This window comes from Trichomycterus rosablanca, chromosome 5 (genome assembly GCF_030014385.1).
Source record: "Trichomycterus rosablanca isolate fTriRos1 chromosome 5, fTriRos1.hap1, whole genome shotgun sequence".
Lineage (NCBI taxonomy): Eukaryota > Metazoa > Chordata > Actinopteri > Siluriformes > Trichomycteridae > Trichomycterus > Trichomycterus rosablanca.
In genome coordinates, this window is record NC_085992.1 from 25,187,307 (window position 1) to 25,200,523 (window position 13,217).

General features: G+C 40.7%; 1 protein-coding gene across 1 annotated transcript in view; it reads left to right on the forward strand.

Moving 5' to 3' along the window:
* thada (THADA armadillo repeat containing) overlaps nucleotides 1-13,217 on the forward strand; it is a 220,069-nt gene that overhangs the window by 142,341 nt on the left and 64,511 nt on the right. The gene's annotated exons all lie outside the window — the stretch shown is intronic.

The window sequence follows — 13,217 nt, forward strand, 5'->3', positions numbered from 1 at the left end:
TCCATGACTGTGTTTGACATTAAACTTGTGAACTGATAAATCTTGTAACCAGTGTAACCAGTAATTACCTGTCCTGTCAAACCAAAGTGTGTAAAACATCACGTTCAAATCCTAATAATAATAAGAATAATATCTATGACCAGTAATGAAGAATTTAAGCCCGATGTCTCCTTATGGACACATGACCATAGAAGCATACAAGGGATTTAAACTATTTTGTCAAAGAGGTGGGTAACACTGTCACCTCACAGCAAGAAGGGCCTGGGTTTGTAGCATAGCGTGGCAGTTTTGGCCTAGTGGTTAATCAGAAGGTTGCCGGTTCAAGCCTCACCACTGCCAGGTTGCCACTGCTGGGCCCTTGAGCAAGGCCCTCAACCCTCAATTGCTTACATTGTATACTGTCACAACTGTACGCCGCTTTGGATAAAAGTGTCTGCTAAATGCTGAAGATATAAATGTTTGAGTTGAGCGGTCCAGATCCTTGCTTTGTGAAGTTGCATGTTCTCCTCATGGATAGAGGATAGTTTGGTGAAAGAGGGAACGACAAATGTGTGTGTGAGTGCACAGGAGTGTACAGGCATTCATGGGTTGGACTTATGGAAAAGCTAAAGCCAGCAGAACTCTCCTGCTTTTATCTCCTGCATCGCTTGCTCTCCCCCAACTTTTTCCATCTGCCCATTTTTCTTGGAACCTCCATTCTTAATGGAATGAGGCCCTAATAAAAACTTGTCAAATAAAGGAAAAGAACTTAGCTATTTCCTGTGTTTTCAGCTTTGGTTTCACTTTTCGAGATACGGCTGTCTGGTGGCTTTTTTCACTTTGAATATGAAAATGTTCTGTGTACTAGGAGATTGGAGGTGATAGGTTAGATATGTTTACATTAGTTAGGAAGGAGATAATGTCGGGTGTATGTTTACGTGGCTTAGATAGCAGGGAGTGTGCAGATCAGACGGTGATACAGCCGCAGTGTTGTCGCAAGAGATGCACAATCATGTTGGTGTCTTTTGTAAATAGCAGTGATGCAGACTGGAAAATTGGCCTGAATTCAAAGTTTTAGGAAGAGTAGAAATGCTTCTGAGCGTCTGTTTGCGTATGAAAACTCTAACTGCACTTTGTTATCGAATTCTCGGTGTAAATTAGCAACGCAATAATAAAAGAGCACTTCCTATAGTACAAAAAGTGGTAGATTAGTGATAAGGGATCTGCGTCACAATGCACGCTGATTCTTTCCTTTAATTATACTGCGCTGATGTACAGATATCCATGAGCAGAATTTTAAAAGGTAAGAACTAGTTAATGTTTGGGGAGGTAACAGCAACAAGCTTGCAAAATGCAAGCTGTTGTGCACTTCACCCACAGTGTAAATTAACCTGACTTTTACAACCAACGAGGGAACTGGTTACATCCCAGTTATTCATCAGATGTATACACAGATCATGCATAACATATAACATTATTTTATTAGCTCCACTTACCATCTAGAAGCACTTGTAGTTCTACAATTACTTACTGTATTCCATCTGTTTCTCTACATACTTTTTTAGCCTGCTTTCATGCTGTTCTTCAGTGGTCAGGACTCTCCCAGGACCACTACAGACCAGGTATTATTTGGGTGGTGGATCATTCTCAGCACTGCAGTGACACTGACATGGTGGTGGTGTGTTAGTGTGTGTTGTGCTGGTATGAGTGGATAAGACACAGCAATGCTGATGGAGTTTTTAAACACCTCACTGTCACTGCTGGACTGAGAATAGTCCACCAACCAAAAATATATCCAGCCAACAGTGCCCCGTGGGCAGCATCCTGTGACCACTGATGAAGGTCTAGAAGATCACCAACTCAAACAGCAGCAATAGATGAGCGATCGTCTCTGACTTTACATCTACAAGGTGTACCAACTAGGTAGGAGTGTCTAATAGAGTGGACAGGGAGTGGACACGGTATTTAAAAAAACTCCAGCAGCGCTACTGTGTCTGATCCACTCATACCAGCACAACACACACTAACACACCACCACCATGTAATTGTCACTGCAGTGCTGAGAATCATCCACCACCTAAATAATACCTGCTCTGTGATGGTCCTGTGGGGGTCCTGACCATTAAAGAACAGGGTGAAAGCAGGTTAAAAAAGCATGTAGAGAAATAGATGGGCTACAGTCAGTAATTGTAGAACTGCAAAGTGCTTCTATATGGTAAGTGAAGCTGATAACATGGACAGTGAGAGTAGAAACAAGGAGGTGGTTTTAATGTTATGGCTGATCGGTGCATTTTAGCTCTGTAGTTTGTAACTGAAGACACAACAGAAGGTTTAGTCTTTCGACGTTAAAAGCCACATAAAACATGCTAGCACACCAGAGCTGACATTTCGAACTCATTGGTTCAAAACTCAGCTCTGCTATCCGGCTGGGCTGGGCGGCTACATGAACAATGATTGGCTTGTTGTTCATACAGGGTGGGAAGCTGGATAAGGACCTCATAACTGATGCAATTACGACCTCTGCTGGCTGATTGATGGCGCCTGCACAGGTCCAGGGATAATGCGTTGATCAGGGTGTGGCTCTCCGTACAAAAAGCTGATCCGCAGATGAACTCGCTTTGTGCAGGTGAAAAGATGCAGTCGGCTACTGCACACGTGTCAAAGGTGTCAGGGGTGTGTGACAGTCTCGCTCTCCTCAATCAGCGGTGGAGATCAGCATCAGTAGAGAGGAAGCGTAATGCAATCAGGTGATTAGATATGACCAGATTGGGAGGAAAATTGGAGAAAAAACTGTTATTTACATCTCATCCAAATTACAAAAGTGTTATTTTTATTTTTATTTAACCTTTATTTAACCAGGCAAGTCATTAAGAACTGCTTCTTATTTACAATGGCGGCCTGGCAAAAGGCAAAGCCTCTTGAGGAACAATCATACAATCAAATTTACATAAGACACTAAAAACAAACAACGATGATCACAATACAATAACACATAGTCGAATCATCCAGCAATAGTATAAAAGAAAAATCAATTTGTCATACAGCTGCATGTATCTCTTAAGATATCTGTAATTTGTTTTTTAAAAGTTGTCTTAGAAATAAATGTATCCAGCCTTAGAGTTTCTTGCAGTTTGTTCCAGTCTATGGCTGCAGCCACTTGAAATGATGACTGACCACAAATGGTGTTCGTTTTAGGAACCTTCAGTGAAATACGATGAGCAGCGCGAGTATAATAAACTGAAGATGAGGTTTGCAATAAATGACACAAATAGGGAGGAGACAAACCAAGCAGGGTTTTGTATATGAGCATAAACCAATGAATAGCACGACGAGTGTGTAAAGATGGCCAGTTCACAGTAGAATAAAGGGTACAGTGATGTGTTTTATATGGAGCATTTATCGCAAACCGAATGGCAGAGTGATAAAGTACGTCAAGTTTCAGAAGATCACTTTTTCGAGCTGACCTGTATATAACATCACCAAAATCTAACAAGGGGAGGATGGTCATTTGTACAAGTTTCAGTTTAGCAGATCGACTAAGAGAGGCCCGCATTCTATACAGAGAGCCTATTTTTGATCTAACCTTAGATTGTAATTTACTAATGTGATATGAAAAAGTCAGTGTGCTATCTAGCCATATGCCCAAATATTTATACTCAGAGACCTGACTTAAAGTAGCCCCATCGACAGTGATGATGTCATGGACTGCTTGGTGAACCGAACCTCTTTTGCCAAACCACATAACCTTAGTCTTGGTGGTATTTAACACAAGATCCAAATTAGAAAAGGCTTGTTGGACCATCAAAAAGCTATTCTGGAGCGATGAAAATACTGCCTCCGGAGATGGACCAATAGCATACAGAACTGTATCGTCCGCATAAAGATGGATTAATGTGTCTTCAACAGAGTAAACAATGTTGTTTATGTATAAAGACAATAATGTTGGACCTAAGATCGAAATATATACAAAAGTGTTATAACAAGAGTTTTTTCATAGCAAAGTTATTACAGACAGTACTGAGTAGTCTTAGCTAAGATTAACAGTTTATCAAACTTTGTGATTTATTTATACCAGGATGGAGGATGGACGAATGCCAAGTCACAAATACTCAGAAAGTTAAAAAATACTGATAATAAAAATAAGAATGTGTAAAATCTCGATGTATGAGGTGGCACTGTTGTAAAACACGCTTGCACACCAGAGTTTCTGTGAGTTTTAGCTCTGTTATGGACAGGCCAGGTGCTTATATGGACGTTGATTGGCTTGTCTGCAGGGTGGGAATGCCAAAGGGGACACCTCATAAACTGATGCAATTATGACCTCTGCTGGCTGATCGATGACTTCTTTACAATGATTTGAGGGTTAATGGGGATCAGTGGGTGACTCTCCGTACGTGAATTTGATCCCCTTGAACTCCTCTATGAACTCTCCTTGTGCAGATGAAAGAAGTGGTCGTCACTGCATGTATCGGAGGGGGTCTGTTTCAGTCATGTCCCTTCTCTGTCATCAGTAGAGGTGAGGTGTAATCGGACCATTGTATACAACGTTTAGGAGACAATTGGCGAGGAAAGTCCAGATAAAAATAGACCAGATAAAAAAAAATCTAGATCTTTTACAGTCACTATGGCATTCTTAAATGTAATCACACAAAATCGTTACTTAAACATTTCTTTGATCTTAGTGACAGAGAGACCATATGTGATGCAAGTTGTTCTGAGCCAAAACCAGTGCCAGGTATTACTCAGGCATTATTCTTTTTTTGGATGATCTATTTTGCATTTTATTCCTTTTTTTAAAAATATTTTCTTTATTAACGTCTTTTTAGCACGTCCAATTGCCCGATTGCATCACACTTTCTCTCCACTAATGCCGACCCCCGCTCTGATTTGAGGAGAACGAAGCTAACCCCCGCCCCCTTCGACACGTGGGCAGCGTACGTATGCATCTTTTCCCCCACACTAGGCGATAGTGCATATATTCGAATCAGCCTTGTGTACGGAGAGACACACTTTGATCAACGCACTCCTTCCCCTCCCCTGTGCAGGCGCCATCAATCAGCCGGCAGAGGTCGCAGTGCCCCAGTTACGAGGAGTCCCTATCCGGCTTAATACCCCACCCCTATATGAACAAGAGGCCAGTCGTTGTTCATGTGGCCACTCAGCCCAGCCAGATGACAGAGCTGAGATTCGAAACGATGTATTCGAAATCCCGCTAGCACGTGTTTTTACCTCTGCGCCACCTGAGCAGCTCTTATTCCCATTTTCTCCCAACTTAGTGTAGCCAATTCGCTGCTTGGGACCATAGGACGGTGTCCAAGGAGGGGGTTTCTTGACTGACACACCAATTTTGGCCCATTTTGTCTGCTGCAGGTATTAGCCAATTATGCCTGCTAGATGGCGCCCAGCTGACCAGTAGCAGAGCCAAGATTAGAACCTGGGAGTTCAGAATCTCGGTGCTGGTGTGCTAGCGGATTATCCCGCTGTGCCACCTGAGCGCCCTATTCAGGCATTTTACCATTTTTGTTTTAAAAAGCTATTTACTTCTTCATCTTCATCATTACCTCTTATCATATCTTATCAATATCCACAATATACAACTATTGACACCTCAGTGTTTTGTCTAGTCAGGGTTTGTCTAACACAAGGCTGTTTCTGCAGCTGGATCTTGCATAGATTAGGTGGTTATTAAAGAGAAAGGAGGGCCTTAAGCTTGCTGCAGTGATTTGTGTTTATGGAAGACTGTGAAAGAAGGAAAAGGATTAAATTATAGCTGGATCACGTGGTATTTTTTATAATGGTACACATCATCTCCATGCTTCATCAACTGTTGATCTGTGTACAGATTGAAAAGCCTGCATCACGTAACCCAGAGGTTAGTGGAGTTCAGACAGAAATTCTGATTACAGAATCAGCTGAGACAGAGCCAGTGCTTGTCTGATCCTGCTTAAGCGTCTTGTTTATGCATGTGTATAAACATGTAAGTTCCTTTTACACCAAGGCAAACAATCCAAGCAACACTAACTGAACCTGACTGTTCTGCTCCTTCCTTCATGCAACTGTAGCGGCCAAATACCCACAATGCAAAAATGTTCTCGGGAACAGCCAGTTCCTAAATAATTTATCTAACGTGTTACCACAATGTAAATCAGTTTAAAAGACTCACAGTTTTCAACAGTTATATCGGATTTGTTTTGAATTAAAGGGTGGATTACTAAAAAAAAAAATTTTCCCTTTTAAATGAATCCTTAAGGACCTCTTGACCACCTTAACCAAAAATAGCACAAGAAACAGTTTTTACTCTTGTCTGGGGTAAATAAGTTTGAATTTTAATAGTGATTAAATGTTAAAGTGTACTATACTATACTATATAGACATATACACCAATCAGGCATAACATTCTAATATTGTGTTGGTCCCCCTTTTGCTGCCAAAACAGCCCTGACCCGTCGAAGGCATGGACTCCACTAGACCCCCCTGAAGGTGTGCCGCGGTATCTGGCACCAAGATGTTAGCAGCAGATCCCTTAACTTTAACTGTAAGTTGTGAGGTGGGGCCTCCATGGATCAGACTTGTTTGTCCGGCACATCCCACAGATGCTCAACTGGATTGAGATCTGGGGAATTTGGAGGCGAAGTCAACACCTCAAACTCGTTGTTGTGCTCCTTAAACCATTCCATCACATGTCTTTATTGTACTTATATGGCTATGCATAGTTTATATTGGCAATGGTTAACTGGTGTTACTTTGCCAAATGTTTCAACCACTATTCTGTATTCATCTATCCAGCCTGTGTGTAATTTAATAGCAGTATTTTTACAGCAGTGCACTTCAGGTATCATCTGTTTCTCGAAATTCTAGTCATATCACTAGTATTGCATGTAACACTAGGTGACATTCAGCTTCATTCACATTTACCTTTAATAACGCAAGTTCCTTCCTGCATCTCTGACAAATTTGTGTAACTGTTTGTTTGTTGGAAATGTGGTCCCCAGTTAAACCAGATAACAGACAGGAGATCGTTTGTACCAGCAGTGATCATGCTGTATAATACTTCACTGTGTCGGGACATCATCGAACACTGACCTACTATCATGATAGACCCATAGAGCATTGTCTAGCACTCTGTTTATGGAGCCTACATTACACATCTGCCAATATTTACTACAGAGAACACTTTAAAACAGTTTAGTATATTACATATCTAATGATATTTACAGCAATGACACTTTTAAAGTTTTTTTATATTATATACTACATTTATTATTTTATTTATTTAATTAAATAACTATCTATCTATAACAGAAGTGATAGTTTTTTTTTTTTTTTTAATTAACGTTATTTAATCCAACAGTACCATGGGGATGGCATTTATGACTTTTCATAATCCTATTTCTCCCACCACCTATTCATTTTAGTTGATCAGTGAAAAACATTGGAAATCTTTTTTTTTTTTCCACTTTTGTCTGTTAAATAAAAAATCAAGAGAATTAAAAAATAACACATTCTTTTTTATAGCATTTTACAAAAAGTCCCAACTTTTTTTTGGAAATGTTTCTGGGTTTGTGTAATTATAGAAATTTGAGTTCACATCGCCCACTGTCACACATTTTCTAACCATCATAATTCTGGTTCTACGGCCTATATATTTTTATGTGCATTCAAGCTTGTGTGCAGACATTGTAGGAAGTTTGCCATGCTCTGTGGTTGCTCAACCCCTGTGAATGTGGAAGTCAACATACACACGGTCTGTAAGTAACCAGGATAGACTGTAACCCATGTGCTTGATTTAGCTTTTCTGTGTTATTTTTTAAGCTTTTTTGGTAAATGAGAACAAAATATGGAAGGAAATGTAAAGAAATAGATCGAAAATATAGTAATAGTTTAGCTGCAGTTGTCAGCATGTTGTTGTTTGTATGGAATTCGAGACACATAACACCGACCAGGCATAACATTATGACCGTTATATCTTCATCACAGCACCTGTTAGTGGGTGGGATCATTTATGCAGCAAGTGAACATTTTATCCTCAAAGTTGATGTGTTAGAAGCAGGAAAAATGGGCAAGTGTAATGGTTTGAGCGAGTTTGACAAGGGCCAAATTGTGATGGCTAGACGACTGGGTCAGAGCATCTTAAAAACTGCAGCTCTTGTGGGGTGTTCCTGGTCTGCAGTGGTCAGTATCTATCAGAAATGGTCCAAGGAAGGAACAGTGTTAAACCAGTGACAGGATCATGGGCAGCCAAGGCTCATTGATGCAGGTGGAAAGAGACGGCTGGCCCGTGTGGTCCGATCAAACAGACGAGCTACTGTAGCTCAGATTGCTGAAGAAGTTAATGCTGGTTCTGATTGAAAGGTGTCAGGATACACAGTGCATCACAGTTTGTTGTGTATGGGGCAGCAAAAGGGGGACCAACACAATATTAGGAAGGTGGTCGTAATGTTATGCTTAATCGGTGTGTATATGTGTGTGACTAGGATTTGAGGCAATTTTGTTTCTGCATGATATGCTGTTTCGGTGGCCCCATCATCTCTTCCTAATTTGCATACTTTGCTGTTTTCTATTTTTAAGAGTAAAACAGATTTAATAGTGCTTATAATGGCAAATAAGGGCTTATAAATACACAAAGTGGGTGGACACAGTTACCTAAACAAATCAGTTAGGAAGTACCTGTTATAAATAAGGAATGCAAAGGACATTTTTTTTTTTTTTTTTTTTGAATTTTCTGTTTTTTCCCAGTTTTTTCCCCCAATTTTCTCCCCTAATCTAGTCGTGTCCAATTACCCCGATTATGTCCTCTATACTGATTCGACCCTTCACCGCTGACTGAGGACGCCTCTCAACTGACAACTCTGGCACGTACAGTCAGTACAGACTGCATTTTTCACCTGCACGAGTCGAGTTCATACACTGACGGGCCACACTCCCATCAGCATTATTCCTCAGCCCTGTGCAGCCGCCATCAGTCAGCCAGCAGGGGCCTCAGTTGCACCAGTTATGAGGACCTATGGTCCAATGTTTTTATCCCTATGAACAACAGCCAGGGCGGCACGGTGGCTAAGTGGGTAGCACTGTTGCCTCACAGCAAGAAGGTCCTGGGTTCGATCCCCAGGTGGGGCGGTCTGGGTCCTTTCTGTGTGGAGTTTGCATGTTCTCCCCGTGTCTGCGTGGGTTTACTCCGGGTGTTCCGGTTTCCTCCCACAGTCCAAAAACATGCAAGTGAGGTAAATTGGAGACACTAAATTGTCCATGACTCTGTTCGATATAATCTTGTGAACTGATGAACCTTGTGTGAAGATAAACTACTGTTTCCTGTCATTAATGTAACCAAAAGTGTAAAACATTACGTTAAAATCCTAATAAACAAACAAACAAACATGAACAACAGCCAATCGTTGTTCATGCAGCCGCCCAGCCCAGTCGGGAAAGGCAGAGCTGAGATTCGATACAATGTATTTGAAACCTCAACTCTGTTGTGCTAGCGTACCTTTTTTTTTTTTTTTTTTTTTTTTTTTTTTTTTTTTTTTTTTTTTTTTTTTTTTTTTTTAACCGCTGTGCCACCTGAGTGGCGCAAAGGACATTATTCATTACTGCTTTCTACAAATAATTAATGTTAATAAATTATAAATGAAAGAGCATCTATCTGACCACCACGTGAACAGAGTATGGTGCAATATGAATTTTTATAGATATTTACCATTACGCTGTTGTCCACCCATCATGCTCAGCTAAGATTTGGCAACCCTAACTGGAAAAGTACTGATAAAGCGGGCAGCTTGGTGGGTAGCACTGTCACCTCACAGCTAGAAGGTCCTGGGTTTAATTCCCTGGTGGAGCGGTCCGGGTCTTTTCTGTGTGGAGTTTGCATGTTCTCCCCATGTCTGTGTGAGTTTCCTCCGGGAGCTCCGGGTCCTCCCACGGTCCAAAGACCTGCAAGTGAGGTGAACTGGAGATTTGAAGACTTGAACTGATGAATCTTGTGTAACCAGTAATTACCTGTCCTATCATTAATGTAACCAAAGTGTGTAAGACTTGACGTTAAAATCCTAATAAATAAATACATAAAATAATACTTAGAAAGCCACGATTGTTTGAAGTCTAGATTGTAGATTATGCTGCTGGCATAAACATAGCGTACACATTAATCTGACACTTCTTTTCTTGATTATTTATAACACAGAATATCCTCGCTGTACTCTTCCCCTCTAGTCAATCTCTGCAGTTGTAGATATTACTATGCCAGTGATCAGTAAAAATGTAAAGTGTCGTATCAAGCCTTGCGTGTCAGTGCTTCCCCCGAAAGAAATCCAACAGTCAGTAATAGTAACGTTCTTTTTACTGATACATACCATAAAGGTCATTGAGTATAAGTGGTAGAGCAGTTCTGAAATTTTAAGTCATGCAGTCTACCAGACTGTATAATTATGTCAGTAGGCCAGTTAGTTCATCCAGTAGGCCAGCAGTGCAGTAGGGCCTCAGGTTGTAAGTGCATGTGTGCTTCTGTACACCCTACTGAATTATGGGCTTTGATGCGGTATTTATTTTTGCTCTTCGCTGCTTCGTTTATTCCCATTGCTGGTTTGCATTTGGTCACAAGTCATGTATTTGGTGCCTATAAATACCCACCACTTCCCCATGAGGGGCCAAAAACTGCAGCAAGCTACACAAATCTGCACTTTCTCTTGGCAAAAGCAGCAGGTTCAGAGTTCGGGTTGATGCATTTCATCATGAGGGTGCAGGGCGTCCATGGTTCAGCAGTCAGATTCGGTGCTTTGTGGTCTGGACGGATTCTGAACGGTGCACAATGAATTGCTTCCGCACAGTGTCTGCAGTGCAGGAAAATGCCTTTAGCTGTTTAAAATGCAACACAAGGTACACATTTATATCAACTTCATCCAAAAATGAATTCATTTAATTCATCGGGCGACAGTCCTAAATTGGCCCATTGGTGATTTGGTTCCAGGGTGCCCCAGGCTGTGAATGCAATGAGGTTCCCATGGCAATGCTGCTGTTCAGAATTGAATAGAATCCCTTTATTTGTCATATATACATATACACATATACAGTACACAAAAATCTTTCCTCGCATATCCCAGCTTGTTTGGAAGCTGGGGTCAGAGCGCAGGGTCAGCCATTGTACTGCGCCCCTGGAGCAGGGTTAAGGGCCTTGCTCAAGGACCCAACAGTGGCTGCATGGCAGAGCTGGGATTCGAACTCTGTCTTTCAGCTGATAGCCCAAAACCCTGCTTATTAGGCTACCACTGTGCCTAATGAATTGCTAAATGCTATAAGAACCAACCTTTCTAGACAACAAACACTTATTTATATACTGTATTTTAAAATCTCCAGACATGCACTTACCCATTCCATTTCATACTCTTGCTCATTCTTTTTTTATTATTATTATTTTTGGGCATAGGCTTGGTAAGAATGTGTGTGGCTGTGTTTTGTAAGGATAGAGCTGTGCTAGATCCTCAATATAGTGAGGAAAAACAAGTATTGAACCACTGTTGTTTTACTTAAGTCATACTTTCAGTTCATGTATCCTCTTGTACACAATTTATTGTGTGGAGCTGGTCACATTTTTACACTGGCGGGTACAACTCTAGACTCAGGTCTTGGCAGTGGTGGTTAGCATATTAAACTGCTGTGCCATCCAAGTTCCCCACACACAAAGTCCTTTGATTTTGTACCTCTAAATATGAACAAAAATAAGTATGTTTTTTAAACTTTTTGATATACATATTTTAAATACCGTTTTCTTTATTATCTTGGTGAATACAATAAATTAATACTTTTTGTGCATGTGTATGAGTACATAAAGTGAAATATGTAAAATAACTACATAATGCCACTCAGGTGGCACAGCGGTAAAAACACACGCTGTTCACCAGAGCTGAGATCTCGAATACATTGTATTGAACCTCGGCTCTGCCTGCCGGCTGAGGCTGAGCGGCCACATGAACAATGATTGGCCTGTTGTTCAGATAGGGGCGGGATTAAGCCGGATGGGGACTTTCTGTCAGACTAGTGTGATTATGACCTCTGTTGGCTGGTTGGTGGCGTCTGCACGGAGATAGGAAAGGAGTGCGGTAGAGGGTGTGGCCCTCCGTACACAGCGCTGTACTGCACTGCACTGCACTCGTCAAGTGTAGGTGATAAGATGTTCGATTGCTGTGCACGTGTCGGAGGGGGCGTGGAGCAGCCTCGTCCTCCCCAATCAGAAGCAGGGACCAGCATTTGTGAGAGGATGATTGACGGGCAGAAATTGGATGCGCTAAAGTGGGAGAAAAAGGGTAAAAAAAAAAATTATAATAACTACATAACTAATTCTGCATTCTGTGTTTTATTCTACAACTTGGGTGTCAAAGTATGTATTAAATACATATAATATTAAATACGCTATTATAATGTGTTTAGTTCCTAATATTATTGCTATATTGAAAATGACATTATTTAAAATATATTTTGAAAAAAATTATTAACTGATTAAACATTAACTAATAAGCCTCCAGCTCTGCCATTAGGGTACAGCCAACATAATTTTAAGGTGGAACATACTGTTTAATGCCAGAGCTTTGACATATTGCACTATTCATGAGGAAACTAGTCGAATGAGACGATTACCCTTTAAATGAAATAGTACAGTTGTATTGTTCCGTTGTACAACTTCCCCAATGATGCATGTGTTCAATGTTCTGTGGGATTAAAGAATGCAAAACACACATGCTAGTTGCACTAAAACAGTTGAATGTTTGTGGGGTGTTTTTTTTTTTTTTTTATCTTTAGCAGTTCCGCAGAGAAAACCCCCTAAATTATCTTATTTTAGACTCACAATTTGACTTTTAGTAACCTCGTATATTCAAAACGGTTGTGAGGATTGAAATTCAATGAATATGCTTTATTTTAGGGATATAGTAAAGGTGAGTCATGTTTGATTCTTAGGTAAAGGGGAGTTTATAGAATTTTAACACTACAGATGAGTTAAAACAGTCAACATGTTTTATCAAGACACTGTTGAGGAACTTTGGTCCTAATAATTGATATGATTTGCTAGATAAGTCCATATATAATTTTCCAATATAAAAGTTTATGGATTTATGTCGTGCTTCCTCTCCACCAATGCTGATCCCCACTCTGATTGAGGAGAACAAAGCTAACCCACGCCCCCTCCAACACGTGGGCAGCATGCCTTATGCATCTTATCACCTACACTTTGACAAGTACAGTGCAGCTCAGCG